The sequence below is a fragment of the Pinus tabuliformis genome, chromosome 9 (assembly GCF_031772625.1).
Source record: "Pinus tabuliformis cultivar Carrire ecotype Pingquan chromosome 9, CPIR1, whole genome shotgun sequence".
NCBI lineage: Eukaryota > Viridiplantae > Streptophyta > Pinopsida > Pinales > Pinaceae > Pinus > Pinus tabuliformis.
Window position 1 is genome coordinate 670,892,189 of NC_142307.1, and position 7,852 is coordinate 670,900,040.

Genomic DNA, 7,852 nt, shown 5'->3' on the forward strand with positions numbered 1-7,852 from the left:
CCCAGTTTACCAGTATTAACCGTACCCTAGATATACTTATCAACAACCTCAACAACCCCAGTTTGGTCCGGTTAATCCTGGTTTTCTGGGAGGATATAATATTCCAAATGCAAATCCAATTCCAAGTTATCCTAGATATCCTCCTCCTAGGGCTGGTCTTGTGTCCCAAGCTTTTTACGACCCTAAACGTCAGTTATTGTTTATAGAAACTTTGGATTTACCTGATTTGTCACGCCTTACGAACGATCCAATTAATTATCTTTTGTTTTGGCCGCCAATGCCGAATAAGTTGCCCACTGATATCCTAAAGTTTGAGGGTAAGTGAGGAAAGGATCCATTAAACCATGTGATTACTTATTACCCCTGGTGTGCATCTAATTCCATTATCAATGATTCAATTTGCTTATGTCTTTTTCAATGCACTCTGATTGGTCTTGCTGCCAAATGGTACATTGAATTACCACGAGGCTCTTTTTACAATTTTAGTCAGTTAGCCACTTCTTTCTTAACTCATTTTTAGTTTCCTGTCAGATATGACAATGGCACGGAATTATTAACTTAATTAAAATAGTCAACGTCCACATATATTTCAGATCATATCCATGAATGGTGATGTAGACGACGTTTGGTGAAAGTTTTTATTCTAGATCAAATTTTAGCAGAATGGTTCGTTAAATCATTATTACCTAAAATCACTGAGGATGTAGCTAAGGTAGGAGCTGTTATTGAAGAGCAAGTAATTGCTTAGGCTCAGTAGCTTGACCTCGTTTATACACAGTCGGGTACTTTACACGAAAAATCCCCGACCTTCCGAAACAAAATCAAATAACTGCAACTTCTTCAGGGTCTCATGCCATTGATGGTATGATTGGTTCAGTTAGTACCAAAAGCAAGAAGAAATCTTCAAATAATTCTTCTCCTATTATAACTTTACGAGATTCCCTGACAGGAGACTCTTCCGCTGAAATTCCTACCAATATCCATGTCGTAGAATCATCTATGGCCAAATCAAAATCTGGCAGTAAAAAGAAGGGGAAGAAGAAAAATAAACAAAACTCAAAAGAGAAATCAGATAAAACTGAATCTACTGACGGGAAATGTAAACCTCGCTATCCTTGTCTCATTTGTGATGAGGAGAATTTTACAAGAGACTGCCCACATTGAGCTGAGGTTTCGAAAATTGTCAAAGGTTCTCAAATCCTTACTGTCTTGAAGGATCCTTTTCCTAGTCAAGATAGTAAGATGATTGGTTCTTCCTCAAATGCCTCAAAAGAACCCATAATGATGATGTCACATGTCAGGATTACGACACGATCACAATATTATGGTAGTAAAAATCTTGTTGGTGGTAAGGAAGAAGAATCTTCTAATTCAAACCCATTAACTTCAATTCCTTCTGTTTTTGATCTGCTACAGATCGAGAAACCTAACACCCAGAATTAGTAATCAAACTTCCTGCTAAAGGTATACTTCGAAAGTCAAAATTCAATCCACATGCGAGAGCTACTCAAAATTATAACATTGTTGAAGACTTAGCTGTTTCCCCTTCAGCAATGTTGGCTTTGGAGGTGCTGCAATCATGTCCAGAACAACGTAAATCACTGTTGTTGGCTATAGGAGTTGTTGATATTCAGGATTCGAACCTTATAATATTCGATTTAGAGAATAATACACCTCTCCTACCTCATCAAATGGCTTTCCAGATTCCAGTGTTAGTCAAAAACAAACCTTGCTTTAGGACTGTAATTGATGAGGTAGCTTCTACGTGTATTATGTCGATTCAGTGTTGGAGCTCACTTGGTTCTCCTACACTCAATCAATCCCTGACAATTCTAAAGGCTTTTGATGGCTGAGGGTTTCATCCTTTTAGCATTCTACAGGATTTACCTATAGAGGTTGAAGGCAAAATTGTAAATCTAGATGTGGAAGTGGTTAATGCCCCTCTAGATTACAACCTTCTCTTAGGTCGCAGTTGGTCTTATGCTATGACTGCTATTGTTTCATCGGTATTTCAACTTATCAAGTGTCCTCATAATGGAAATATCATTACGATAGACCAGTTGACTTATTTTTCATCCGACCTAGCCTCTTCTGAAAGTATTCAACATGTCGGTAAAACACTATCCCTTACAAGGATGTTGGGGTAGGATTGATTAAAGATTCTGGTTTACTAGGAACTTTTTCCTTTCCTCCTCCTAACATATTGCCTTCTACTACAACTATTCATATGATTTCATTGAACACTATTGTTTTTGATGATCCTTGGATCGTACCTTCCAATTTTGAGGTGGATTCATTTGGTGACGTGATGCCTTTGAGTCCCTTTGAAATTGCATATCAGGTTGTATAGTCGTTTTCTGACCGTTGTTCAACTGAAATTGATCCAATGAATGTGGTCCATGGAGAATCACTTTCAATATCAACCTCAGTTTCAACAACTTTTTCTGAGACTATTCATACTGATGAGCAGATTCGTGAACTTTTGTCTGTTGATGATTTACCATGGGAAGATCTTCATCATCTATCTTCGTTTTCACCTGAGCTTGATCATTTTGAAAATGATTTTTCATCTATTTTTACAGCTGACTATGTCAAAGAACCACAGAATCCATTGCAACATCCTAATTCTGAGTTAAATTTGGGAAATATTTCTCAAACAGTTCCTATTGACATTTCAGTTAAACCCAGAATTATTGAAAACATTCATATAGGTGCTTCTTGTACGGATGATGAAATCCAAACTTATAAAGCCCTATTTCAAGAATTCCGAGATGTGTTTGCCTGGTCATATGAAGAAATGCCAGGAAGCAATCCATCAATTGTTGTCCATGAAATTAAAACTTACCCGGATGCTAAACCTATCTGGCAACGTTTGTGTTAGATACATCCAAGAAAAGCTGCTACAATTAAAGCTGAAGTTGAAAAATTACTTTGAGCAGGTTTCATTTATCCAATTCCTTTAACGGATTGGGTATCAAATATTGTTCCTGTTAATAAAAAACAAGGAATGATAAGAATATGTATCGATTATAGGGATATTAATCGATCTTGTCCAAAAGACAATTATCCAACCCCCTATATCGATCAAATTATTGATGATTGTGCCGGCAGTGAAATGTTCTCCTTTATGGATGGATTTTCCAGTTACAATCAAATCAACATACTCCTTGCTAATCAACCAAAAACGGCTTTCATTTGTCCATGGGGGACATTTTCTTATTGCAAATTGCCTTTTGGATTGAAGAACCTCAGAGCAACTTTTCAAAGGGCTATGTCTTATGCATTTCATGACATCAATGACATTGTGCAGCCTTATCTTGATGATTTACCTACCCATTCATTACATAGAGCTGATCATCTCACTCATTTACGAGCAATCTTTATGAGATGTAGGCATTATTGGATTAGGCCAAATCCACACAAATGTGTTTTCTGTATAGAAACGGGTCGTTTACTGGGATTTGTTGTTTCGAAATCCAGCATTCGTGTCGATCCCTCGAAGGTGGAAGCTATTGTCAAATTACCTCCTCTTTCGACTCTTCGCCAACTCCAAAGCTTGCAAGGGAAAGCAAACTTTTTACATCGTTTCATTCCTAACTACGCCGAGATAACAAAGGGTTTTACCAAGTTGTTGAAACAGAATACTCCATTCTTTTGGGATGAGATAGCTGACAAATCTTTTGATGCACTTAAACACATGTTGACCCATGCACCATTATTACATCCTCCCAACTACAACCAAGATTACTTCTTGTACCTTGCCACTTCTCATTCCACCATTGGGATGGTTTTAGTTCAGGAAGACGAATTCAACAGTGAACATGTGATTTACTATCTTAGCCAAACTTTGAATCTGACTGAGCTTAAATATTCGCATGTGGAGAAATTGGCCTTGGAAGCTGTTCAAGCTGTCCAAATATTTCGTCATTACATCTTATTACGCAAAACCATGGTAATTTCTGACTGTAACCCTATGATGTATAGGAATTTGACTTGGAATTTAAAAAATCCAAGGCAAAGAAATCTTTGGTTTTTGCGGAACTGATATGTGATTTCCCATGTACTGATACTGAAATTGTGGCGGAAGAACCCATTGCGGATGGATCCTTGTTTCTTATCAATACTCTTGATCCATGGTATGGAGATATAATTGTTTATCTCCAAACCCAAACTTTTCGACCTGAAATCTCTTGATCTCAGCGAAGGAAAATATGTTTACAATCCCAACAATACAATATTATTGGAGATACACTCTATCGTTGTGGGGCGGATTCTGTTTTCTGACATTGTCTAACTCATGAAGAAGCTGAAAAGGTTCTTAATGATTGTCACTCTGGAGCATGTGGCAGTCATATGTCTGGGTATGCCACAGCCCAAAAGATATTGTGCATTGGTTATTTTTGGCCATCCTTATTTAAAGATTGTATCTATGTAGTCCGGAAATGCCACAATTGTCAAAATTTTTATCGTAAGATGCATGCTCCACCTTCTCCTCTCCACCCTATAATTGTCGTCGGTCCTTTCACAAATTGGGGTATCGACTTTATTACATGTAACCCTCACTCGGCGGGGGGATGCATATATCATCCTTGCAGTAGATTATTTTACTAAGTGGGCCGATGCGATGCCTACATTTTCGGCAGATGGCAAAAATGCTACAATTTTCATTTTCAATCATATAATTGCTAGATTCAGTGTTCCTCAAGTGATTATTACTAATCATGGAAGTCATTTTCGAAACATTATGATGACTAAACTAACAGATCAACTTGGCCTGTGTCACGATAGTTCTACTCCATATTACCCACAGACTGATGGTCTGGTTGAAGCTATCAATAAAGTTCTAGTCACTATGATCCAACGAATCATTGGTATTCATAGGTCGAATTGGCATAACATGTTATTTTCAGCACTTTGGGCATATCGAACCTCAGTAAAAACATCAACTGGTTTCACTCCTTTTCAACTGGTCTACAGTTTGGAAGCAGTGTTACCCATTGAATGCAAAATTTTGTCATTGCAAATAGCCATAGAATTACTCCCAACCACTTCTGAAGAGGAGAAACGTTTGTTGTACTTAGTTCAGCTAGATGAGAATCAACGTGACACTACATTAGCAATCGAAACTCATGCCAAACAAATAAAAGCTCAGTACGATCGAAATGTTACACCTCATAATTTTTCGGAAGGAGACCTAGTCTTACTGTACAATCAAGCAAACGATAAGCTAGGGGCTAGAAAATTTGTACCTATGTGGCATGGTCCTTATGTTGTTAAGCGAAAGCTGGCAAAAGGGGTCTATGAATTGGTAGATTTTGACGGTGTCTCTTTGGGTAAACCCAGAAATGGTCTTTATCTGAAAAGCTATTATGCTTAAATCTGGGTGTGGAGATTTTTGTTAGATTAGTTTCTTTCTAGCTGGTGTGTTTAGATTAGAAATGTGTGCCTAGTTTAGAGAGTGTTTTTATCATTATTCCTGCTTATCTTGATTTTACTCCTGATATTTCAGATGTCGGCGTCTCTTAAAACATACATTGGTTTCATTGATGGTGCTTGTCATAGTACATGGAACATTTCTTCCGCAGCTTGGGTTATCTATTCACCCTCTGATGAGTTACTATCTATGCATGGGGTAAGCCTCGATCAAACAACGAATAACATTACAGAGTATAGTGCAGTGATTGAGTTATTATCTGAATCCATCTCATTTGGGATTCACAGTTTGATTGTTAGGTTAGATTCTAAACTTGTTGTATTATAGCTTAACAGGGTTTATGCCATTACAAATCTAGTGTTATTGAGATTATTCTTGAGAGTTCATCTCTTGGAACGTGAATTTGACTACATTGAATGTCAGCATATTCCAATATATTTAAATACATTAGCAGATGCAATTTCTTTTCAAATGTTAAATAGACATTTGCAACAATCAAAAAAGTAAATTTAAAACATTCCATAACATGTTATACAAGAAAGCCAGTAATAGTGATATATCATAGCATAGAAGTGTGTCAAATATACATCGTCTTCGATCATAGGTTGAAAAAAACCTTATGATCGGCAAAAATGATAATACAAAAAGACATAAAATGTTGTGTGAGTCTACAAAAGTGATCATCCTATCCCTGGTGATGATCATGATAAAAAACCACTGCTCGGGCCACCCTACAAAGGAACCTCCTAAAAGGTCCTGGGACCCCAATCACATATCGCTGTAACCTACGTGGGATATCATCTATGCCAGTCTCTGGGATATCTACTATCAAATGCTCTAGATGATTCTCCAATTCAGTCAAGGTCTCTGTAGATTGGTCTTGTGGGGCCAGTACTGCTGCAGCTAGTTGTCTCCTCTCATAGGGTTGGAGAGCGGTTGGTTGTCGTGGACCCACATCTGCGTTTGAAACTTTTTATTATCAATTTTGGATGATTTAAAAAAAAAAAAAAAAAAAAAATATTTAAAAATTTAGAAAGTGTTGAAAATGATTTTACCTGAATCATCCCATTGCTCTCCTGGTGGAAGAGCCATGTCTGGATCACCATGATAATCCATCCCAACATATGGAAAATCCTGAATCACAAAAATTTGGTTTCTCAACCAACGAAAATACTCAGGTGGAAATCGGACAACCTCTGAACCCTCCTCAGGATGACGGGTCATCACTGTAACCCAGCACATAATCCTAGGCTCTCGAGGAAGTCCATCTTCAACAGAAAGCTGCTGTGGGACCAACATAGGGACCCTCTCTAGGCCAAAGCTGATAACCAGGAAACCATATCCAAATTTTTTTAGTTGCCTGTTCTTTGCTCTAGTTAGTTGGCCTTTTACATTCGCTAACACAGCTTCGCACTAGTTGAATATGGTTCCTCGATAACAATCTACTTCCATTCACATTTTTGATCCGGTAGCTACATGCAGTGCTATGCTCCGCAGAGTCTAGTGACAGTGAACGTGATAAATTTAAGTTTAGGACGGGAGATATTTTTAATATCTATCCATTTGTCCCCTGTTTGTTCATTGCAAAACTCTAATCGGAGACTAGTGACGGACTGGCCACCTGGCCTAGTCCCGAATAGAGATAATTGTTCACCTCTCTTCGGCAAACCAGTCAAGAAATATATGTCCTCTAGCTTAATTTCGATCCGGTGGCCACCAATCATGAAACACTAGTCTTGTGTGCTCCACTTGTCTACCAGTCATTGCAAGAAGTCTACTTGTGCCCTCATGCCAGGTATGGCCTAGAAATTAAATAATCTGCATGCTTTTAATGCCCGTATTGTAGGTGGATGAATTAATGCAGCTAGATCCACATCTTCGTGCTCGTGTCCAACCAAATGAGCATTTTTTTATGTCCTACATTGTAAAAAGGTGGATTAGAACAATTTAGTTCAAAAAAATTTGGGCGAAATGGAAAAAATTGAAGTTTTAAAACCTATTTCGCGGGGTCCGCACCCGTTAGTTAGGGATAGTGCGTAGGTCCACACTCGTCCTAAGCAACAGGTGCAGAACTCTGAATTTTTCCTTTGTAGAAAAAAGTCGGGGTCCGCAGGCTCTGCATGTTGCACCTGCGGACCCCACGAGCAGATTTTTAATCAAATTTTCCTTTAAAAAAATCAATTTTAGAGCCCTAAAACAAAATTTAAACGGTTGAAATGCAAAATAAGGATGATGTGGATTACTTGGAGCTGACGATTTTCGATTCCAATGGTTGGATTTTCCACAGTCTTCACCGGAGGTTTCTTACCCAAAAACTCTTACTTCTCACTCTAAAGTCAAATGGTAAAAATGAATTTACAAAAGCCCTTTTTATAAGCTTTTTTGAGTAAATGAATTTTTAATTTACTTATTTTTCAC